This window comes from Mustelus asterias, chromosome 28 (assembly GCF_964213995.1).
Source record: "Mustelus asterias chromosome 28, sMusAst1.hap1.1, whole genome shotgun sequence".
NCBI classification, from domain to species: domain Eukaryota; kingdom Metazoa; phylum Chordata; class Chondrichthyes; order Carcharhiniformes; family Triakidae; genus Mustelus; species Mustelus asterias.
In genome coordinates, this window is record NC_135828.1 from 20,414,203 (window position 1) to 20,439,905 (window position 25,703).

The window sequence follows — 25,703 nt, forward strand, 5'->3', positions numbered from 1 at the left end:
CAGGAGCTTATAGGTGGTGGATGTTGCCACAGATTTGGAACACGTGGTCATAATCATATGAAAGTTGAGATACAAACTGCACTCCACTCATTCACATCTCTCAGTGCAGTCAACCAGGCCTATCACACCTTGGTGAAAATAAGGAAGAGATTTGATAACATTAGTAGGAAGGCAAAATAATGTGTACTCACTTGCAAACACATGTCTTGCAGGGCCAACAAAATTTGGACACAATCCTAACTTGGGACCTCCCACAAAGTCTGAATAGTGCTATTTAACTCAAAACAATTGGCAGCATGCAGATATCTGGTCACTCTTCTTTAAGGTAGAAGTGGTTAGCAAGGAACAACAAAACAAGTGTCCGGACTTTCAGTTTGAGGTGGTCATCCATTCTTGGACAATTTCTTGGTGGAGTCTTGGCTGCAGAAGATAGCTCTGATCCTTCAGCCATCCACCCACTGTTTGTTTTCCTTCAAATACTGTGGACCATAAGACCATAAGATATCGGAACAGAATTAGGCCATTCAGCCCATTGAATTTGCTCCGCTATTCAATCATGGCTGACAAGTTTCTCAACTCCATTCCCCTGCTTTTCCTCCATAACCTTTGATCCCCTTACCAATCAAGAACTTATCTATCTCTTAAATACACGCTATGTCTTAACTATGGCTTAAATACACTCAATGACCTGGCCTCCACAGCCTTCTGTGGCAATGAATTCCATAGATTCACCATCCTCTGGCTGAAGAAATGTTTCCTCATCTCAGTTCTAAAGGGTCATCTCTTTACTCTGAGGTTGTGCCCTCGGATCTTAGTCTCTCCTACTAATGGAAACATCTTCCCTGTGTCCACTCTACACAGGCCTTTCTGTATTCTGTAAGTTTCAATGAGATACCCACCCCCCATCCTTCTAAACTCCACTGAGTGCAGACACAGAGTCCTCAAATATTCCTCATACGTCAAGCCTTTCATTCCCAGGATCATTCTTGTGAGCTTCCATTTCCACAAATCAAAGCATTGGTTGCTTTCTGGATAATGGCCACTTCCTGGACAACTGCCATCGACAAGTGCAATGATACTTCTTGAACATCAGTTGAATGCAAACTCCTTCTTAACAAAAACAGTGTGGGATTGGTATGAGACGGTTGTAGTGACTAAGATACTCGGCTAGTGTTCAAAAGGCCTGGACAAATTTGTAGGTGGAAGACCTTGCCATAGTTTCAACGATCTAGAAATTAAAAACTCTCGCTTGCTACTGTGACCACACCAAGGCGATAGTTAAGAAAGCCCATCAATGCCTTTACTTTCAGGAGGCTAAGGAAATTTGGCATGTCCACTACGACTCACCAAATTTGCAGATGCACTATAGAAAGCATCTTTTCCGGATGTATCACAGCTTGATATGGTTCCTGCTCTGATCAAGACCGCAAGAACCCAAAAGGTTGTGAACGAAGCCCAGTCCATCACGCAAACCAGCCTCCCGTCCATTGACTCTGTCTACACTTCCCACTGCCTCGGAAAAGCAGCCAGCATAATGAAGGACCCCACACATCCCGGACATTCTCTCTTCCACCTTCTTCCATCAGGAAAAAGATACAAAAGTCTGAGGTCACTTACCAACCGACTCAAGAACAGCTTCTTCCCTGCTGCCATCAGACCTTCGAGTGGACCTACCTTATATTAAGTTGATCTTCCTCTACACCCTAGCTATGACTGTAACACTACACTCTGCACCCTCTTATAGAATCATAGAATCCCGACAGTGCAGAAGGAGGCCATTCGGCCTATTGAGTCTGCACCGACCACAATTCCACCCAGGCCCTATTCCCATAACCCTTCATATTTACCCTGCTGATACCCCTGACACTAAGGGACAATTTATCATGGCCTATCAACCTAACCCACACATCTTTGAACTGTGGGAGGAAACCGGAGCACCCGGAGGAAACCCATGCAGACACGGGGAGAACATGCAAACTCCACGCATACAGTGACCTGAGGCCAGAATTGAACCCGGGTCCCTGGCGCTGTGAGGCAGCAGTGCTAACCATTGTACCACCGTGCTGCCCTTTCCTTCTCCCCTATGTACTCTATGAACGGTATGGGTGGGATTTTATGGCCTCCCTCCTTCCGAAACCGTAAAATCCCGCCCGAGGTCAACGGACCTTTCCATTGTTTGCCCCTCGCCCACTCCGATTCCTGCGACGGGCGGGATGGTAAAACTCTGGCCTACGCTTTGTACAGCGCGCAAGGAACAAGACTTTTTACTGTATCCCAATACATGTGACAATAATAAATCAAATTAAGCTGGATTGTCATTGAAAAGTCAACTTGGTTCACTGGTGGCACCTGGGTAAGGAAACCTCTTGTCCTTGATCGACTTAGCAAGTATGTGACTCCAGTCACACCCCAACATAGTTAACTCTTAACGGCCCTTCAAACTGGTCTGGAAAACCACCCATTTGGCTCAAACCATTACAATTCTCCCATTCAAGAAGAAGGTTCACGACCATCTTCTCAAGGATGACTAACAATGTCACAGCCTGAGAATGTGCTCACTGTTACACTTTTCGCTGTGCAGTTAGTGATCAGCCCAGGCGAGTGTGACGGGGGGTGGAGGGGGTTCTATAAATCTGGATTCTGATGTACTTAAGGTGTGGACAAAAAGCCTCAGGTGTCATTGCACCTGCATCCGCTGTCCTGACGTAAATTAATCTTCCCCCTTTTACAACATGAAACATTATCAGAACTCTTGAAATTCCCACGGTCATCATTTTCCCTGCTCTGCTTTAAACGATCGCAGCGACTGAGGTTAGTAAGGAAAATGTTGGCAAAAAATAAATCTGTTTTCTATCGGGCATGTCGCAACTTTTCTTCAGAAGCAACAACAACTCGCATTTATATAGCACAATCAATGTAGAAAAATGTCCCAAATGCTTAGTATTCAACAAAATTTAATACTGAGCTATGGAAGGAGATATTAAAGTTTAAAGTTTATTTATTAGCATCACAAGTAGGCTTACATTCACACTGCAATAGAGTTACTGTGAAAATCCCCTAGTCGCCACACTCCAGTGTCCGTTTGGGTACATTGAGGGAGAATTTAGCACGGTTAACGCACCTAACCAGCACGTCTTTCGCACTGCGGGAGGAAACCGGAGCACCCGGAGCAAAAACCCATGCCAACACGGTGCGGGGGGAGAACGTGCAAACTCCACACAGACAGTGACCCGAGTTGGGAATCGAACCCAGGTCCCCGGCGCTGTGAGGCAGCGGTGCTAACCATTGTGCCACCATGCCGCCCCCAGATTTAAGTCAGATGAACAAAATCTTGGTCAAAGTGGCAGGTTTTACGGGGTGTCCTTAAAGAGGTGAGTGAGACAAGAGAGGTGGAGAGGTTTAGGGAAGGAATTCCAGAGCTTAGGGTCAAGGCAACTGATGAATGATAGAAATGTGAGATATGCAAGAGACCAGATTTGGAGAAGCAAAGAGATCTTGGAAGGTTGTAGGGCTGAAGGAGGTGACAGAGATAGGACGAGTAGAGACTATGGAGAGATTTGAACACATGGATGAGAATTTTAAATCTGAGGTATTGTTGGAGTGGGAGCTTAATGATACCAGTGAGCCCAGGGGGGTGGAGGTGGGGGTATGGTGGGTAATGGTCGAAACCACCTCACTCCTGTTTCAATTCTTCTCCAAAGCCCTCCTCTCCTCAAGGTGTTGATGGGATATGGTTTGGTGGGTACAGATTCCCTCCAGTATTTCACCCAAATTGGCCATCTTTTTTTAACATTCATTTATGGAATGTGGGCGTCACTGGCTGGGCCAGCATTTATTGTCCATTCCCTAGTTGCCCTTCAGAAGGTGGTAATGAATCGCCATCTTGAATCACCACAGTCCCTGCGGTGTAGGTACACCCACAGTGCTGTTCAGGCATGGTTCAGGGTTTTGACCCAGAGACAGTGAAAGAATGGTGATATGTTTCAAAGTGAGGACGGTGAGTGGCTTGGAGGGGAATCTTGCAGGTGGTGGTGTTCCAAAGTACTTGCTGCCCTTGTCCTTCTAGATGGTAGCGATCTTGGGTTTGGAAGGTGCTGCCTAAGGACTCTTGGTGAGCTCCTCTAGTGCTCATGGTAGATGGTACGTGTGGCTGTGTGGTAGTGGTGGAGGAGTTGAAAGTTTGTGGAAGGGGGTAGCAATCAAGTGGGCTGCTTTGCCCTGGATGGTGTCGAGCTTCTTGAGTGTTATTGGAGCTGCATCCATCCAGGAAAGTGGGGTGTATTCCATCAAACTCCTGACTTGTGCCTTGTAGATGGTGGACGGTCTTTGGGGATTTAGGAGGTCAGTTACTCTCTGCAGGATTCCCAGCCTCTGACCTGCTCTTGTAGCCACAGTATTTATATGGCGAGTCCAATTCAGTCTAATATGACTAACCCTTCAACGAAGGGGAACAGCTGCTCCCTATCCACCCTGTCCATGTCTCTCATAATCTCGTACACCTCGATCAGGTCGCCCCTCAGTCTTCTCTGCTCCAATGAAATCAACCCAAGCTTACCCCACCTCTCTTCATAACTTTAATGCTCCATCCAGGACATCCTGGTGAATCTCCTCTGCACCCCCTCCAGTACAATCACATCCTTTCTATAATGTGGCGACCAAAACTGCGCACAGTACTCCAGCTGTGGCCTCACCAAAGTTCTGTACAACTCCATCATGACTTCCCTGCTTTTGTAATCTATGCCTTGATTGATAAGGGCGAGTGTCCCATCTGCCCTTTTCACCCTTACTAGCGTGCCCTTTCACCTTCAGAGATCTGTGGACAAACACGGCAAGGTCCCTTTGTTCCACAGAACTTCCTAGTGTTGCGCCGTTCATTGAATACCTCCTTGTAGCAACCACCTGCTAAGTTTATCCAGAACTTTCTGTTTCCATTTCAGGTTTTCAACATTCGCAGTATTTTGCTTTTACATGAATAGTAGAAACATTGTGCATGTACAGTGCATCGTCCCTGGCTGCGGACACACCCGGACGTTAGGATAGGGTGGAGGAGCACTCATAGAGCTGTGGCCCTCCACAGATGGGCAAGAATGTCAGCCCATTGCATCCATTGTTTAATCTTCTTTTGTGCCCTTTCCACGGGAATTTCTGGTGCGCGCACCCCAAACCAGGAAAATCCCGCCCGAGGTCAACGGACCTTTCCATGCTCCGTACCCCCCCCCACCCGCCCACTATGATTCCCGTGGCAGGCGGGACGGGAAAATTCCCCCCCTGATGGTGCCACCATTGTGTGAAGGTAATTTTCTATGCGATCAGGCTATTAAAGCCGCCTCGCTTATAAAGAAAGAACTTGTCTTTGTATAGCACCTTTCACAACACCAGCATGTCCCACTTTGCCACCTATAAATCAGTGCCAGTTGACAGTGCCAAGCTGGCAGTGCCAAGGTGCCAGGCTGGTACTGCCCAAGGGGCGCTGCCAACCCCCCCAGCCCCTGACCACCTGGGAGAACCTCATGGGCCTCTGGCCCCACCATCACTTCTGGTTCCTGTTGGTGGGGACCATCTGTGATCCATGCCAGTGAGGACATCCACCTGCGAGGTCGGAGAGCTGAGTGAGCCCAGCCGATTACATCATGGGCTCACTAATCATATTCAAATGAAGGAATGAGTATTTAAATCAGCCTTGGGCCAAGGAAACGGCAATAAAAATGGCCAAGGGCAATCGTGATCGGCCCCAATGTTGGGTGCGATTCCGAATTGTCGCCTTGCGTTGAAATTTCCCACCCCGCTACGCTACACGACCAGCGCAACGGGATGGGAAAAATGCACCCTGTGCCTTTTAGTCTCTCAAGTATGACTTAAATCCGCAACCCTATAACAGGGAAGAAGGTGCCACCAATTTAGCCAAAGTTCCAACACTGCCGGGGTTCAAGATGCCCTCCGACAGCGGAAATTAAATTCCAAAACTGCTACTAGAATTCGCGGAGGATTCTGACAGCAAGAATCTGATGCAGATGCAGCATCAAGTGCGGAGAAATGGGAGGCACTTTGCTATCATTTCACCTCTTGTTGCCCATCCCCATCCTTTCATCTGTTAGATTTGAGATTCCCTTTGTGAACCTTCCCACTGCTCACTCGTGCCTCGCGCCTGTTCATATCAAAAGAAAGGAGGCGGGTGGCGAACATGCTTCCAGCTATCAATCATCATTATACTGTTAATTTCCCAGGGTGAAGGAGGCCAGGCTCACTGAAGTATGGATGATGGAAGTTCCCTGACCTCGGGCCGAGTTTCGGGAAAGGGCTAATTATCCATAACAAAGCCAGAGGATTATGAGCCTCGGGATAAAGCGATACGCAAGGGTGCTGTCACTTCACATTTAGTCAGGACTGGGGAGGCGTAATTAAAGTTATCATCATGTCGGTATGTCCAAGACATAACTGGGGCTGGTTAATTAAGCATTTTGGTCATTACTGGTCAGCTTTTGATGGATATAATTTCAACCGTTGCCTAACGGGTTCAAGAAAACAAGAAGCCAAAACTTCGGACCCTCTCCGTAAAGCCCACACGCTGTACGTTTTTATATTGACAATCGCGAGAGTCAGGTGGTATCTCTCCCCATGACCTTTCCCCACCCCCAACTTCCTGCCCACTATGGACCAACAGCTGAAATTTGGATGGCATCTTTAACATGATTAAACATTCCAAGGCCGCATTGGGGCACTTTAATATGACACTATCTCACATTTAGGAGGTATTAGGACAGATGAACAAAAGCTTACTCTAGAAGCTAGATTTGAAGGAATTTTTTTAATGGAAGGAAGAGGGCTGCGTTCCGTTGTGTGATCGGAGACTACGCAAGACTTGTCTAAATTCCCAAAGTATCTCGCTCAAGTCTATAGTTTCTCAAAACCATTACTCCTCATTTACAGCACGGTGGCACTGTATTTAACACTGCTGCCTAACTGCGTCAGGGACCCAATTTGATTTTGATTTGATTTGATTTATTATTGTCACATGTATTAGTATACAATGAAAAGTATTGTTTCTTGTGTGGTATATAAACAAAACATATCATTCATAGAGAAGGAGAGGAGAGAGTGCAGAATATAGTGTTACAGTCATAGCTAGGGTGTGGAGAAAGATCAACTTAATATATGGTAGGCCCATTCAAAAGTCTGATGGCAGCAGGGAAAAAACTGTTCGTGAGTCAGTTGGTACGTGACCTCAGACTTTTGTATCCTTTTCCCGATGGAAGAAGTTGGAAGAGAGACTGTTCGGGATGCATGGAGTCCTTGATTATGCTGGCTGCTTTGCCGAGGCAGTGGGAAGTGTAGACAAAGCCAATGGATGGGAGGCTGGTTTGTGTGATGGACTGGGCTTCGTTCACGACCCTTCGTAGTTTCTTGGGGTCTTGGTCAGAGCAGGGTTGAATTGCAGCCTTGGGTGACTGTCTGTGTGGAGTTTGCACGTTCTCTCCACGTCTGCATGGGTTTCCTCCGGGTGATCCAGTTTCCTACCACAGTCCAAAGATGTGCAGGGTAGGTGGATTGACCATGCTGAGTTGCCCCTTAGAAACATAGACAATAGGTGCAGGAGTAGGCCATTCGGCCCTTGGAGCCTGCAGCACCATTCAATCTGATCATGGCTGATCATGCACTTTCAGTATCCCACTCCCACTTCCTCTCCATACCCCTTGATCCCTTTAGCCGCAAGGGCCACGTCCAGCTCCCCCTTGAACATATCTAACGAATTGGCCCCAACAGCTCTCTGTGGTAGAAAATTCCACAGGTTCACAACTCTCTGAGAGAAGAGGTTTTTCCTCATTTCAGTTCTGAATGGCTTACCTCTTATTCTTAGACTGTGATCCCGAGTTCTGGACTTCCCCAACATCGGGAACATTCTTTCCACATCTAGCCTGTCCAGTCCCATCAGGATTTTATATGTTTCTATGAGATCCCCTCTCATTCTTCTGAATTCCAGTGAGTACAAGTCCAGTCGATCCAGTCTCTCTTCATATGTCAGTCCTTCCACTCTGGGAATCAGTCTGGTGAACCTTCACTGGACTCCCTCAGTAGCAAGAATGTCCTTCCTCAGACTAGAAGACCAAAACTGCACACAATACTCAAGGTGTGGCCTCACCAAGGCCCTGTATAACTGCAGCAAGACACCCCCAGTCCTATACTCAAATTCTCTTGCTATGAAGGCCAGCATGCCATTAGCTTTCCTCACTGCCTGTTGTACCTGCATGATAACCTTCAGCGACTGTTCCACCATGACACCCACCTTGTGTCCAAAGATGTGCAGTTTAGGTGGATAGGCCAGGCTAAATTGTCCCTTAGTGTCCAAAAATGTGCAGGTTAGGTGGATTGGCCATGCTAAATTGCCCCTTAGTGTTCAAAGATGTGCAAATTAGTGGATTAGCCATGCTAAATTGCCCTTCAGTGCCCAAAGATGTGCAGGCTAGGTTGATTGGCCATGTTAGATTGATCCTAGTGTTAATAGGGTAAATATGTGGGGTTATGGTAATAAGACCTGGGTGGGATTGTGGTCAGTGCAGACTTGATGGGCTGAATGGCCTCCTTCTGCACTGTAGGGAATTCCATGATTCTATGATTGGCCATGCCATATTGTCCCTTAGTGTTCAAAGATGCGTGGGTTAGGTGGATTGGCCATGCTAAATTGTCCCTGAATGTCCAAAGGTGTGTCGGTGGGCTACTTGATGGACTAAATGGCCTCTTTCTGCACTATAGGGAACCTATGGTCCTATTATCCCAGACACTGGGATGAGAAACATCACTGATCTTTATCGATTAGTGCTGTGGGATGCTTTGCATCAGCTGAGAGGGCAGATGGGGCTTTGGTTTCATACTAGTACAGCACTGACGTGTGTGTGCCCATCTTCAGGGAGGGAGGGGAGGTTTGAACCCACAATCTTCTAACTCAGAGACACCCCAGCCAGTGCTGAGCACTGGGAAATGGAGCTGGGGTCTTATACTTGCAGAAATAAAGCTGCTGCAAGCCAGTATCAACGAGGAGCAGTGGGGTTTTGGTTTGGAATGATGTGGAGTTGCCAGCATTGGACTGGGGTGGGCACAGTGAGTAGTCTCACAACACCAGGTTAAAGTCCAACAGGTTTATTTGGAATTGCGAATCTCAGAGCAGTGCTCCGAAAGCTTGTGCTACCAAATAAACCTGCTGGACTTTAACCTGGTGTTGTGAGGCTACTTACTTTGGTTTGAAACTCAGAGGGCAGCGACACCTCGTGGGCATTGCAGCCCCATCGCTGATGACAGGACTCATGCCAGTGTCAACACCATGTAACTTCTCCATGTTACAAGGAGAACCTGAGCCCCCCTTTAAGCCTCCGACCCAGAGAAATGTGCTACACAGTGCGCGTACGACCCCCATGACCTCGTCCAGCTTGTTTTGTACAGAAACTGAACATTTTAACCATCCAATTCCTGTATTTCACCATAACATGATGTGGAGATGCCGGCGTTGGACTGGGGTAAACACAGTAAGAGTTTTAACAACACCAGGTTAAAGTCCAACAGGTTTATTTGGTAGCAAATACCATTAGCTAATAGTATTTAGCTAATAGTAATTAGCTAATGGTATTTGCTACCAAATAAACCTGTTGGACTTTAACCTGGTGTTGTTAAAACTCTTACTGTGTTTCACCATAACATACAGAACAGGATTTGGCCATTCGGCCCATCGAGTCTGCTCCATCATTCAACCATGTCTGATATGGGGAGACGATGGCCTAGTGGTATTATCACTAGACAATTAATCCAGAAACTCAGCTAATGTTCTGGGGACCCAGGTTCGAATCCTGTCACGGCAGATGGTGGAATTTGAATTCAATTTTTAAAAATCTGGAATTAAGTATCTACTGATGACCATGAAACCATTGTCGATTGTCGGGAAAACCCATCTGGTCACGATCAGGGATTACAGTAATTAACTAAACAGAGCGGCACGGTGGCACAGTGGTTAGCACAGCTGCCTCACAGCCCCAGGGACCTGGGTTCGATTCCCGGCTTGGGTCACTGTCTGTGCGGAGTCTGCACGTTCTCCCCGTGTCTGCGTGGGCTTCCTCTGGGCGCTCCGGTTTCCTCCCACCATCCAAAGATGTACGGGTTAGGTTGATTGGCCATGTTAAATTGCCCCTTAGTGTCAGGGGGACCTACAGAGGAAATACGTGGGGTTACTGGGATAGGGCTTAGGTGGGATTGTGGTCGGTGCAGACTCGATGGACCAAACGGCCTCCTTCTGCACTGGAGGGATTTCATTAGGGAAAGAATTTCCGATCTTGGGGTCTAGGCAGCTGGAGACGCGAGCATCGATCATGGGGTAATGAAAATCAGAACTGTGCACACAGCCAGAATCAAAGGAGCGCAGTTGTCGGGCTGAAAGACGTTTCTGAGATAGGGAGGGGGTAAGACCATGGAGAGATCTGAGAGTTTGGAAATCAAACTATGTGCGGGCAGCAAAAAAAAAATCGGAGTGGGTGGGAGAAATTCTTGGGGGAAACTCGAGCCAACACCAAACTATTAAAACACAAATTGCAACAGCAAGGGCGGAATTTTCCCGCCTCGCTCGCCACGGGGATCGTAGCGAGCGGGGGAGGGGCCATGCAAAGGTCCGTTGACCTCAGGCAGGATTTTCCAGTCTTGGGATGAACGTCTTGGAAAATCCCGCCCCCCAAGTGTCAGCGTTTCGAGTCCAGCAGATTTGTCACGCTCCTTCCTCAGTGTCCCGCGAGGCGGGAGGGGAGGTGTCACAGGAATGGCGCGGGCAAAATGGTGTCAGTGCCGCCTGCCCCAATTTGCGGGGTTTGCACGTGTTCCACAGGGTGGGAGAAGCCTGCTGGAAGTTCACCCTCTAGGCTTCATATCTATCGACACGCTTATGGGGTTAATTTGATTTGATTTGATTTATTATTCTCACGTGTATTAACATACAGTGAAAAGTATTGTTTCTTGCGCGCTATACATACCGTTCATAGAGAAGGAAAGGAGAGGGTGCAGAATGTAGTGTTACAGTCACAGCTATGGTGCAGAGAAAGATCAATTTAATGCGTGGTAGGTCCATTCAAAAGTCTGACAGCAACAGGGAAGAAGCTGCTCTTGAGTCGGTTGGTACGTGATCTCAGACTTTTGTATCTTTTTCCCGACGGAAGAAGGTGGAAGAGGGAATGTCCGGGGTACGTGGGGTCCTTAATTATGCTGGCTGCTTTTCCGAGTCAGCGGGAAGTGTAGACAGAGTCAATGGATGGGAGGCTGGTTTGCGTGATGGATTGGGCTTCATTCACGACCCTTTGTAGTTCCTTGTGGTCTTGGGCAGAGCGGGAGCCATTCCAAGCTGTGATACAACCAGAAAAAATGCTTTCTATGGTGCACCTGTAAAAGTTGGTGAGAGTCGTGGCTGACATGCCAAATTTCCTTAATCTTCTGAGAAAGTAGAGGCGTTGGTGGACTTTCTTAACTATAGTGTCGGCATGGGGGGGACCAGGACATGTTGTTGGTGATCTGGACACCTAAAAACTTGAAGCTCTCAACCTTCTCTATTTCAGCCCCGTTGATGTAGACAGGGGCATGTTCTTAGCTCGGATCCGTTGATTCCCAATTCCCGGGGCTGCATGCAAATCTAAGGGCAGGGCTGTGAATAATTATGCAAATGAGCCAACCCCCGAGACGAGAGGGCTATTAGCATGCTCCCTCACTGACAGTACTTGCCCCAGCTCTTAACCATTTGGAACTGCCTTACACCGGGACTGATATCACCAGCCTCAGCTGCTCGTTAAAATAGATTTCCCCGCAGAAGATATTGTTGCAGAAACCAGCGAGCAGCAACGCGTTACTGGCTGTATCAGCTCACGTTAAAGACACACAGCCCCAGGCGCAAGGGGCACAGGGAAGCACGATCCCAATCCTTCCCGCAACTGGCGTCAAACTCCCTGGCATCAACCCAACTCTCCCCTTCAGTCAGCAAATATACAAAGGCTGAGCCAGGGTGAGATTCTGGGTTAGATGCATTCGGCCAACGTCAGCCTCAATGGCAAGAACTCCACCAAGATCGGCCTCAGTATTTTTGAGTGGGGGGAGGGTGGGTTGTGGTGGGGGGGCTGGAGGAGAGAAAAATAAATCAATCAATCTTGGATTCCATTCCCATTCAATAGTTGGAACATGTATATGTGCAGAGGATGGAGAGAACTGGATCGGAAACCACTCTACCCTCCCGTCACAGTCAAATATCCTTCTAACATCTCCTGCCTAGAATCTTACTAAAAACTATCTAATTAGATGAGGCACCTGAGCAGAGAGAACCCAAACTGAGTCTAGTACCAGAGCAGAGAGAGTCCAGCCTGAGTCTAGTACCTGAGCAGAGAGAATCCAGCCTGAGTCTAGTAGCAGAGAGAGAGAGTACAGCCTGAGTCTAGTACCAGAGCAGAGTAAGGCCAGCCTGAGTCTAGTAGCAGAGAGAGTACAGCCTGAGTCTAGAACCAGAGCAGAGAGAGTCCAGCCTGAGTCTAGTACCAGAGCCGAGAGAGTCCAGCCTGAGTCTAGTACCAGAGAGAGAGAGTCCAGCCTGAGTCTAGTACCAGAGCCGAGAGAGTCCAGCCTGAGTCTAGTACCAGAGGAGAGAGAATACAGCCTGAGTCTAGTACCAGAGAGAGAGAGTCCAGCCTGAGTCTAGTACCAGAGCGGAGAGAATACAGCCTGAGTCTAGTACCAGAGAGAGAGAGTCCAGTCTGAGTCTAGTACCAGAGAGAGAGAGTCCAGTCTGAGTCTAGTACCAGAGGAGAGAGAGTCAAGCCTGAGTCTAGTATCGGATTAGAGAGAGCCCAGCCTGAGTCTAGTACGAGCGCACAAAGAGTCCAGACTGAGTCAAGTACCAGAGCAGAGTCCATCCTGAGTCTAGTACCACAGCAGAGAGAGTCCATCCTGAGTCTAGTACCTGAGCAGAGAGAATCCAGCCTGAGTCTCACACCAGAGCAGAGAGAGTCCAGCCTGAGTCAAGTACCAGAGCAGAGTGAGGCCAGCCTGAGTCTAGTAGCAGAGAGAGAGAGTACAGCCTGAGTCTAGAACCAGAGCAGAGAGAGTCCAGCCTGAGTCTAGTACCAGAGCGGAGAGAATACAGCCTGAGTCTAGTACCAGAGTGGAGAGAATACAGCGTGAGTCTAGTACCAGAGGAGAGAGAGTCAAGCCTGAGTCTAGTACCGGATTAGAGAGAACCCAGCCTGAGTCTAGTACGAGCGCACAAAGAATCCAGACTGAGTCAAGTACCAGAGCAGAGTCCATCCTGAGTCTAGTACCAGAGCAGTGAGAGTCCATCCTGAGTCTAGTACCAGAGCAGTGAGAGTCCATCCTGAGTCTAGTACCAGAGCAGTGAGAGTCCATCCTGAGTCCAGTTCCAAAGCAGAGAGAGTCCATCCTGAGTCCAGTTCCAGAGCAGAGAGAGTCCATCCTGAGTCTAGTACCGGTGCAGAGAGAGTGAGGTTTGAGTCTAGTACCAGAGAGAGAGAGTCCAGAATGAGTCTAGTACCTGAGAGAGAGAGTCCAGCCTGAGTCTAGTACCAGAGAGAGAGAGTCCAGCCTGAGTCTAGTACCAGAGCAGAGAGAGTCCAGCCTGAGTCTAGTACCAGAGCAGAGAGAGTCCAGCCTGAGTCTAGTACCAGAGCAGAGAGAGACTCCAGCCTGAGTCTAGTACCAGAGCAGAGAGAGTCCAGCCTGAGTCTAGTACCAGAGAGATAGAGTCCAGACTGAGTCTAGTACCAGAGCAGAGAGAGACTCCAGCCTGAGTCTAGTACCAGAGAGAGAGAGTCCAGACTGAGTCTAGTACCAGAGCCGAGAGAGTCCAGCCTGAGTCTAGTACCAGAGCAGAGAGACTCCAGCCTGAGTCTAGTACCAGAGCAGAGAGAGAGTCCAGCCTGAGTCTAGTACCAGAGCCGAGAGAGTCCAGCCTGAGTCTAGTACCAGAGCAGAGAGACTCCAGCCTGAGTCTAGAACCAGAGCCGAGAGAGTCCAGCCTGAGTCTAGAACCAGAGAGAGAGAGTCCAACCTGAGTCTAGTGCTAGAGCAGAGAGAGAGTCCAGCCTGAGTCTAGTACCAGAGCCGCGAGAGCCCAACCTCGTGCAAAATCGGGAAGCTAAAAACGCTATACATTTTTTCCTGATGATCTACCTCCATTCGCTTAAGTCCTCAATTATGATTTGGCAATTTTTATCCAGTTCGCACCCTGAAGTCTGGTAACTGGTTAATTGTAGGTTCCTATTTGGGTCTGCCACATTTACGGTGCTGTTCGATTGGCTCCAGAACAATACTTCCTGACTCTCGCTCTTTGTGTCGACTCTCTAACTCTCCCTTATTCTAAGATGAGGAGGAATGTCTTCAGCCAGAGAGTGGTGAATCTGTGGAACTCTTTGCCGCAGAAGGCTGTGGAGGCCGGGTCATTGAGTGTCTTTAAGACAGAGATAGATAGGTTCTTGATTAATAAGGGGATCAGGGGTTATGGGGAAAAGGAAGGAGAATGGGGATGAGAAAAATTTCAGCCAGGATTGAATGGCGAAGCAGACTCGATGGGCCGAGTGGCCTAATTCTGCTCCTATGTCTTATGGTCTAATGGTCTATACTTTCAGAAGGGAGTTGAATTGGTTCTTCACTGTGGCAAACTTCACATCCTGTGGCAGATACACATTGTCAATGCCATCTCCTGGGCTGGTTTCAAGGGATTGGAGATTTTCCCACCTCTTTTTCTCCCTATCTATTCATGGGATTTGAGTGCCGCTGGTCAGGCCAACATTCGATGATGATGAGATACTTTTTTGAACTGCTCCAGTCTGTGTGGTGTACGTACACCCACAGTGCTGTTAGAGTGTAGGTTCCAGGGGAGTCAGGAAGCGAGTTACAACAGAATTCCTAGCCTTGGAGGTGCTCTTGTAGCCACAGGAATTATATTACTGGCCCAGTTAAGCTTCTGGTTACTAGTCAATGATAATCACCCTCATGTCAACTCTTCAATTCAGCTGTGTGGACAAATGTCGAGATGAGGTCTGGGGCCCAGACGTCTAATAAACACGTCAGGAAGGTTAGTATAGAGTGCTATTTTATATTATACAGTGAATGTGCAATGAGCAGGCATAGATGGATCAAACTAATTTCAAGGTATTTCTGGGACTCAGGTTCGATTCTGGCTTCACGTGACTGTGTGGAGTTGGCACATTCTCCCCGCGTCTGCGTGGGTTTCCTCTCTGTGCTTTGGTTTCCTCCAAAGATGTGCGGGTCAGGTTGATTGGCCATGCTAATTTGTCCCTTAGCGGCAGGGGGATTAGCAGGGCAAATACGTGGGGTTACATCAGGCAGTTCCGTGCAGGAAGCGGTCAATAATGTCATAAGCTCATAAGATATAGGAGCAGAATTAGGCCATTCGGCCCATCGAGTCCGCTCCGCCGTTCGATCATGGCTGATATGCTCCTCATCCCCATTTTCCTGCCTTCTCCCCATAACCCTTCAACCCATTAAAAATCTGTCTAACTCCTCCTTAAATGTACTCACTGTCCCAGCATCCACCGCACTTTGGGGCAGCGAATTCCACAGATTCACAACCCTTTGGGAGAAGTAGTTTCTCCTCAACTCTGTTTTAAATTTGCTGCCCCTTATCCTAAGACTGTGACCTCTCGTCCTAGAATGCCCCACAAGAGGAAGCATCCGCTCCACGTCTACTTTATCCATACCTTTTACCATCTTGTATACCTCAATTTGATCTCCCCTCATTCTTCCAAATCCCAGAGAGTATCGGCCTAAACTGTTCAATCTCTCTTCATACGACAAACTCCTCATCTCTGGAATCAATCTAGTGAACCTCCTCTGAACTGCCTCCAATGCCACTGCATCTTTCCTCAAATAAGGGGACCAAAACTGTGCACAATACTCCAGGTGCGGCCTCACCAAAGCCTTGTATAGTTGCAACAATACTTCCTTACCTTTATATTCTATTCCATTAGCTTTTTCAGACAGAGATTTATCAGACAGAGAATCATGGAGTCATAGAATCATAGAATTCCTACAGTGCAGAAGGAGACCATTCAGCCCATTGAGCCTGCACCGACCAGGCCCTATCCCCATAACCCCATGTATTTACCCTGCTAGTCCCCCTGATACTAAGGCTAATCAACCTAACCCGCAGGTCTTTGGAGGAAACCAAAGCACAGGGAGGAAATCTATGCAGACATAGGGAGAACGTGCGAACTCCACACTGACAGCGACCTGAGGCCGGAATTGAACCTGGGTCCCCGGGAATGAAGATAAAATTCCTGGCATCTTCTAAGAAACAATTGGGTACAACTGTAGAAGTGCTGTAGATTGGCCCGGAAAGATTAAGCAAATGACCTTTCTCATCTGTAAGTTTCTAGTGGATGTTAACTGCCTTTGTTGCAAAGTTTATAAAGTTTGTTTATTAGTGTCACAAGTAATTACATTCACACCATAATGAAGTTACTGTGAAAATCCCCTAGTCGCCACACTCCGGTACCTGTTTGGGTACACTGAGGGAGAATTTAGCATGGCCAATGCACCCAACCAGCACGTGTTTTGGACTGTTCAGTAATGCTCAGTTGATTGAAATGGATGGGAATAGAGGGATACGGTCCCCGGAAGTGTAGGGGGTTTTAGTTCAGTCGGGCAGCATGGTCGGTGCAGGCTTGGAGGGCCGAAGGGCCTGTTCCTGTGCCGTAATTTTTTTTGTTCTTTGAAATGCAAAATTAGTTTAACTCAGGCCGAATGATTTGGACAATATCAAGTAGTGTCAGTAGGTGGGCTCGGGAAAGAGGTGATGTTGCACTTAGTATCAATAAAATTTATTTTCGCCTTTTGGTACAGCGGGCCATGCGTGTTCTTGCTCTAACGGTCGATGTAAGGAGTAGCTGGCTGACGGTATATTAAGATGACCCTGCGATGCCATCGAGACAATGCTGAATCAATATTTTCTTTGGCAAAACCGTGGATTTAACCGGAGAGATCTTCACCAGTATAAGGCTGTCGTTATGCTGTGGATCCAGCTAGAGATTGATGCTTGCATTGTGCGATATGTTACCCGCAGACCTGAATTACTGTTGGCTTCACACAGCAACAAAGGGGCTCTGTGCACGGATTGCATGTGAAGACCTTCAGTCACTAGTTAACTTCTAACGTTGGGTGAGTGTGGACAGGATTGCCAACTCTCTGCGAACATTAAAAGCATTCAAATTTAAGTTTAAAAAGATCCCAGTGGAACGCCCACATCCTTTTTAAATTTGCCTCGGCACCAGGCTAGAGTTTCACTGCTGGGGCCTGGAATCCAACGAGATTACCTCCAGGGTGGGGGGTTGGGGTGGGGGGGGAGGGGGGGGGAGTTGATGGCAGGGTGCCCTTCTGCTGCTTACCTTTTGTGCTGTTCAGCGTTATGTTGTCAACCTGACTCCCAAACATTGTTTTTTGCATTCATGTACAGCATCCAAAACCCTTCTGTTTTAATAGAGAAAGTCAATTGTACAACAGTCCTATTAAGCTCCAAGGGCTTTGCTCAGTTAGTCACATGACTTTTACTGGGTCACAGAGTTGGGGGTTAAGTCCTCCCACGGGAGATTTGATAGCCCAGCCAAAATTCGACTTTCAGTGGGATCGGACCAACCTGACAGCGGACAAGGGTCAGAGAATCCCGTCGTTGGGTTTGTAACCTCTACTGACACTCTCAGTGCAGTACTGAGGGAGTGCCGCACTATTGAAGACACCATTTTCCAAATGAGCCAGTTCCCCATGGTGTCCTATCCTATATTTCTCCCGCAGAAAGCATTACTGCTCTCAAGAAGCAGGGAACCCAGGGAAGGTACTGGTGGTTTTTTTTTATCCATTCATGGGACATGGGGGTCGCTGACTGGGCCAGCATTTATTGCCCATCCCTGGTTGCCCTTCTTCAGAGGGTAGTTGAGAGTCAACCACATTGTTGTGGATCTGGAGTCACATGTAGGCCAGACCAAGGGCAGATTTATTTCCCTAAAGGATATTAGTGAACCAGATGGGTTTTCCAACAATGGTTTCATGGTCATCAGTAGATTCTTAATTCCAGATATTATTAATTGTATTCAAATTCCACCGTCTGCCATGGCGGGATTCGAACCTGGGTCCCCAGAACATTAGTTGAGTTTCTGGATTAATAGTCTACTGATAATCCCACTAGGCCATCGCCTCCACATTGCAGTGGTATTGTCACTGGACTAGTAATGCTAATATCCTGGGGACCCAGGTTCCAATCCCTCCATGGTCGGTGGTGAAATTTGAATTCAATAACAAAAAAAGGAAGCATTGTTGTAAATCCGATCTGGTTCGCTAATGTCCTTCAGGGAAGGAAATCTGCCGTCCTTACCATCAGGCCTATGTGGTAAACCACTGTTAGCTTATTACCTGTATATGTGACATGCCTGGACACATCCCTGCCGGCCCTACCCAAGACTCCTCTCCCCCCTAGTCCAGGTATAAAGGCGACTGCTCCCCACCCCCCTGCCTTAGTCTGGACCAGTTCATCGGCATGGGTGTGCTCCAAGTCTTTTGCTAAATAAAAGCCTATTTGTTCTTGCATACAAACTAGTCTTTGCTCGATTGATGGTGCATCAGGTCTACACATGTCTTCAGATTCACAGCAATTTGGCCGACTCTTAAATACCCTTTCAGATGGTCCAACAACCCACTGGCAATTAGGGATGGGCAATAAATGCTGGTCCAGCCAACCAAACCCACATCCCATGAAACAAAATCAAAAATATTGTGTTTCCTTCGATTTTCAAATGCATTTCATTGTCTGTAAAGCACTTTGAGTCATCCTGGGGTTGTGAAGGGAGTTTTCTTCCCTTAATTGCTATACATGTCTATTTACAAAACCCAGGTCAGTTTAAGGCTCTTCCAGAAGGGGTAAACTTGTCTTTTGCCATCTGGCTATCCTTAATGTAAAGTAAAAGTAAAGTAAAGTTTATTTATTAGTCACAAATAGGCTTACATTAACACTGCAATGAAGTTACTGTGAAAATCCCCTCGTCGCCACAGTCTGGTGCCGCCTGTTCGGGTCAACGCACCTAACCAGCACGTCTTTCAGACTGTGGCAGGAAACCGGAGCATCCGGAGGAAACCCACGCAGACATGGGGAGAACATGCAAACTCCACACAGACAGTGACCCGAGCCGGGAATCGAACCCGGGTCCCTGGCGCTGTGAGGCAGCAGTGCTAACCACTGTGCCGCCCCAATGTCCCAATTACTTAAGGTTCTACTTGCCTCAGACATCCTGACTTTCTGAGGGCTACCTTCAGTGGAAGCTAGACAAGGACATGAAGGGGGCAAGTAATGGATGAATACATTAAAGGGGTTAGATGAAGGAGGGGTAGATTGAAGCACAGAACCCTACAGTGTGGAAAGGTGCCATTCAGCCCATCAACTCTCTCACTGACTCTCCGAAAGAGTATCCCACTCCTCCCTTCCATCCTATCCCCGTAACCCTGTGCACTTGCCATGGCTAACCCAGCTAGCCTACACGTTGAGGCTTCTGCTGAGCACAGTATGCGGTCTGCTGGGCTGAATGGCCTAATCCCCGTGCGGTAAATACTTCATATTTTGTAACAGGGACACCATTCACGTACACGTACACAAACCGAGAGCTGCTAACACTGCCAAGCAGGTACACGCAAGGTTCATAGTGTGGTCTACAAAGTACTCATTTATATATAGTGCTAATTACAGGCCAGATAGAGGCATGACAGTTCCACTGCCTTCCAAAAAAATCTTCATCTTCACTAAGTGCCGGGTTCCCATTGATGCCAGCTCACAGCTAAAGTCCCTTCAAATGCTCCCCGCAAATTATCTCAGTGAATAATTACTCAGCAGATGGATTTCCAAACATATAATTAAAATGCGTTGATTTTTTAAAGGAAATGGAATAATTAAACACAACAATCCCAGCAGCATCTGACTGAAGGTTCTGGGCCAGGGGAGTGGAGCTGAGGCCAAGAGTTCACCACATTCAAGGAAGAGGTTTAGGAGAGGGTGAAATTAAATCAGCTTATAAGATAGCGGCAAAGGTTTAACTGCCTCTTCCTTTCCGAAAGAAGGTTTGCATTTATATAGTGGGATGGTGGCAGAGTGGTTGGCACTGCTGCCTCACAGCGCCTTGGACCCGGGTTCAATTCCCGGCTTGGGTCACTGTCCGTGTGGAATCTGCACGTTCTCTCCGTACCTGCGTGGGTTTCCTCCGGGTGCTCTGGTTTCCTCCCATAGTCCGAACGATATGCTGGTTAGGTGCATTGGCCATGCTAAATTCTCCCTCAGTGTACCCGAACAGGCGCTGGAGTGTGGCAACTGGGGGATTTTGACAGTAACTTCATTGCAGTGTTAATGTAAGCCTACTTGTGACACTAATAAATAAAGATCAGCTTAATATATGATAGGTCCATTCAAAAGTCTGATGACAGCAGGGAAGAAGCTGTTCTTCAGTTGGTTGGTACACGTTCTCAGACTTTTATATCTTTATCCCGACGGAAGAAGGTGGAAGAGGGTATGCCTGGGATGCGTGGCATCCTTAATTATGCTGGCTACATTTCTGAGACAGCAGGAACTATAGGTGGAGTCAATGGATGGGAGGCTGGTTTGTGTGATGGATTGGGCTACATTCACAACCCTTTGTAGTTTTTTGCGGTCTTGGACAGAGCAGGAGCCATACCAAGCTGTGATGCATCCAGAAAGGATGCTTTCTATGGTGCATCTGTAAAAGTTGGTGAGAATCGTAGCAGACATGCCAAATTTCCTTAGCCTCCTGAGAAAGTAGAGGCGTTGGTGGGCTTTCTTAACTATAGCATCGGTGTGGAGGGACCAGGGCAGTTTGTTGGTGATCTAGACATCTAAAAACTTGAAGTTCTCTACCATTTCCACTTCATCCCCGTTGATGTAGACAGGGGCATGTTCTCCTTTACGCTTCCTGAAGTCGATGACAATCTCCTTCATTTTGTTGACATTGAGGGAGAGATTATTGTTGCCGCACCAATTCACCAGATTCTCTATCTCATTCCTGTACTCTGTCTCGTCATTGTTTGAGATCCGACCCACTACAGTGGTGTCATCAACAAACTTGAAAAGCGATTTGGGGGGGAATTTGGCCACACAGTCATAGGTGTATAAGGAGTATAGTAGGGGGCTGAGAACACAGTCTTGTGGGGCACCGGTGTTGAGGATGATCATGGAGGAGATGTTGTTGTCTATCCTTACTGATTGTGGTCTGTGGGTTAGGAAGTTCAGGCTCCAGTCGCAGAGGGAGAAGCCGAGCCCCAGGCCATGGAGTTTGGAGATGAGTTCCATAGGAATAATGGCGTTGAAGGCTGAGCTGTAGTCAATAAATAGGAGTCTGATATAGGTATCTTTGTTATCCAGGTGTTCAAGGGTTGAGTGTAGGGCCAGGGAGATGGAGTCTGCTGTGGACCTGTTGCAGTGATAGGAGAACTGTAGTGGATCCAGGCAATCTGGGAGGCCGGAATTGATTCTTGCTATGACTAACCTTTCGAAGCACTTCATAATGATGGATATCTGAGGTCACGTACCAACCAACTCAAGAACAACTTTTTCCCTGCTGCCATCAGATTTTTGTAATGGATCTACCTGGTATTAAGTTGATCTTTCTCTACACCCTAGCTATGACTGTAACACTACATTCTGCACCCTCTCATTCCTTCTCTATGAACGATATGCTTTGTCGGTATAGCGTGCAAGAAACAATACTTTTCACTGTATACTAATACATGTGACAATAATAAATCAAATAAACCAGGGATGGGCAATAAATGCTGGCCCAGCAAAATGAAGGAGATAGTCATCGACTTCAGGAAGCATAGTCAAGAACATGCCCCAGCCTACGTCAGCGGGGATGAAGTGGTAAGGATTGAGAGCTTCAAGTTTTTAGGTGTCCAGATCACCAACAACCTGTCCTGGTCCCTCCACATCGATGCTCTAGTTAAGAAAGTCCACCAACACCTCTACTTTCTCAGGAGGTGAAGGAAATTCAGCATGTCCGCTGTGACTCTCACTAACTTTTACAGATGCACCATAGAAAGCATTCTTTCTGGTTGTATCACAACTTGGTATGGCTCCTGCTCTGCCCAAGACCGCAAGGAATGACAAAGGGTCATGAATGTCGCCCATGACCCACGAATGAGTAAAAAGAAAACATGTCATTTGCCCATGCCACCATGGCCAAGAACGGTTTGGCCCTTCTCCAGCAGGCATGCTTTGCAGGAGAAGCTAGTGGACAGCGGTCACCAACAAGAGCCGGCGGTGACTTTATCTCTCCTCCAGAGACCCATTGCGGCCTCGGTTCAGCTCAGCTAACTGAGCCTGGAGCTCTAGGACCTGTGAGCGAGTTGAGGCCTAAACTTCACATCATCCCTAATTTTTTTTTAAAACGCAGCAGCTGGAGATAGGACCAGCTCGGTCTAATTACACAGAAACTCAAATGGGCGAACAATGTGCATTTCTTTTGAGGACAGACTCCCGACACAGGGCCTAGTGACGATCTAGGAAATTGGAAACTCCGGCTACAACCTGGAAAAAGGATGAGGAAAAACACCTCATAAAGGGTCGCTTGTGAGCTGAGTGAGACCGACCTTTGAGATAAGTTTTTTTGCACATATTGAAAATCAATTAAATTATATTAGATATTGAATTTCAGCTCCGCTCACAATGTCGCCCATTATTCGAGATGTTTTCTCCTCAAACAAAATTGGCAGCTGATCAAACGAGACCGAGGTACACTTTAGATTCCCTAGTAATTGGAGGTAGTGAAGTAATATGTTTCAGTTACTTGGAAGCCATTAATACTTACAATAACCAATTTAATGCACTGTGGAGGCGTCGTTATGTCTTAAAGTGATACATACATGAACAAAAGTACACTTGTTTCATTCACAATGAACATTAATGAGGGGAACACAGTTATCAATTGTACTATCAATTTGTGCTTTAAAAATATACAACCCATTCCATTAGGTTCTGTGCTGGAGCATATGAGCAGTTCATTTGTGCTGTTATAATGAAAATGCTTCCATCCTTGTGGCAAAGACCCAAGAATTTGCACTAACAACTGTATTTTTATTAATGGCCAACACACTGTTGAACAGCTAGACAGGCACCTCTTAGCGCGGCAGCAAACTCCCTGAGAAATCAGTTTAAGTTTTTAAGTTTAAAGTTTATTTATTAGTGTCACAAGTCGCCTTACATTAACACGGCAATGAAGTTACTGTGAAAATCCCCTCGTCGCCACACTCCTGTTCGGGTACACTGAGGGAGAATTTAGCATGGCCAATGCACCTAACCAGCACGTCTTTCGGACTGTGGGAGGAAACCGGAGCACCCGGAGGAAACCCACGCAGACACGGGGAGAACGTGCACACAGACAGTGACCCAAGACAGGAATCGAACCAAGTTCCCTGGAGCTGTGAGGCAACAGTGCTTTCTAAGGAGGCGAAGGAAATTCGGCATGGCCGACATGACTTTCACCAACTTTTACAGATGCACCAAAGGAAGGTTGTATCACAGCGAGACTGCAAGAAATTACAAAGGGTTGTGAACGAAGCCCAGTCCATCACGCAAAGCAGCCTCCCATCCAGTGACTCCGTCTACACTTCCCGCTGCCTCGGAAAAGCAGCCAGCATAATTAAGGACCCCACGCACCCTGGACATTCTCTCTTCCACCTTGCTCCGTCAGGAGAAAAAGATACAAAAGTCTGAGGTCACGTACCAACTCATTTAAAAACAGTTTCTTCCCTGCTGCCATCAGACTTTCGAATGGACCTACCTTATATTAAGTTGATCTTTCTATACACCCTAACTATGACTGTAACATTACATTCTGCACCCTCTCCTTGTCTTCTCTATGAATGGTATGCTTTGTCTGTATAGCACACAAGAAACAATACTTTTCACTGTATCCCAGTACGTATGACAATAATAAATCAAATCAAATCTCCATAAGCAGCATTATTTACACAGCACCAAGTAATCAACTGCTTTATTGGCATCCAGCGATGTAACAAAATGTAACCCAAACTTTCTGTCATGGGCATTTTTGAACAAGAAAGACTTGTTTTCAAAAAACATGGTCAACGCATTTGTGTTTGTTTCACGCCTTTCACTTAACCGCTTACTCCAATTCAGGGCGGCGGGTAGTCGGAGCCTATCCCGACAGACACTGGCCATTAGGCTGGGTACATCCAGGATGGGGTGCCAGTCATCGCAGGGTGCATACACACACACACAGGAGCGATTTACCATGGCAAATCCATCTAACCTGCGTGTCTTTGGACACTGAGGGCCAATTTAGCATGGCTAATCTACCTTACTCACACATCTTTGGACTGTGGGAGGAAACCGGAGCACCCGGAGAAAACCCACGCAGACACGGGGAGAACAATCAAACTCCACGCAGACAGTCATCCAAGGCCAGAATCGTACCTACGTCCCTGGCACTGTGAGGCACCACTGTGCCAATGTGCCGCCTTATAATTATACAAAAATCTGAGGTCAAGTACCAACCGACTCAAGAACAACTTCTTCCCTGCGGCCATCAATGGACCTACCTCGTATTAAGTTGATCTTTCTCTGCATCCTAGCTATGACTGTAACACTACATTCTCCACTCTCTCCTTTCCTTCTCTATGTACGGTATGCTTTGTCTATACTGCGTGCAAGAAACAATACTTTTCACTGTGTACTAGTACATGGACAACAATAAATCAAATCAAAATAATTCTTCTGTTTCTCAGTTAGAGTAACTATTTAGAATTTTAAGTACTTGATAAAAGATTGTGTCCGGTGTACGATTCAGATGCGGGACTCATCTCTCAAACATGGTTAAACCGGGCTATATACAAAGGAAAAAGGTAACAGTTAGCCCACTTCTAAGTTACATGTCTACAGACCTTGTATGGGCAAAGAGAAAATGAGCGCTCATCGTTATGAGGTGAGCTGCAAATTTAGTCCCATGCTACATGTACTATTAGCAAAGGTCAGGAACTTTAATAGCCATACATTACGGTGGAGGTTGCCATGGTGCCAGTGCTACAAGTGAATTAGTGGAATGTCAATTATTTGGCAATTGTCTCCTCAGTCCCCTCGATGGACACTCTCGTTCCTCTGCTCCCGTGCTTTGATCAGCCACTGTGTGATTTGTGAACATGAAGCCCAGTCAGCCATAATTCTCGGCCACCATCCCCCCCCATCCCCCACCCCCACAACTCCCCACCCCTTTTCCAAAAGGAAAGGAGAGAGAGAGCCCAAAGTTGAATGGACACGGCCAAACAAAGACACAGCATTTGATAATCAGTGGGGAAGGGAGTAAAACCTTTCACAGCCATTGTGCGACTGGCGACATTCCATTAGAGCTAGCACCCCAGTAAATGGGCTTGCTCAGGAGTTGTCTGCGCTAAAGAAAGGCCAACATCAGCGCGGCCCAGTTGCAACTCTTCCCTCGTGACGTAATAATGCACCATGAACATTCTTTCCCCCCTGACTCGATAGAACTGGGAGCGAGCGGGCCGTCACCATGCTGTGTTTGCTTTCTGCTTCCTGTCAGTTCTCGTTACTGTGAATGTTCCTTCCCATGCGGTGAGTTTGGTCTTAGGAATGTGTGCGTTTTATT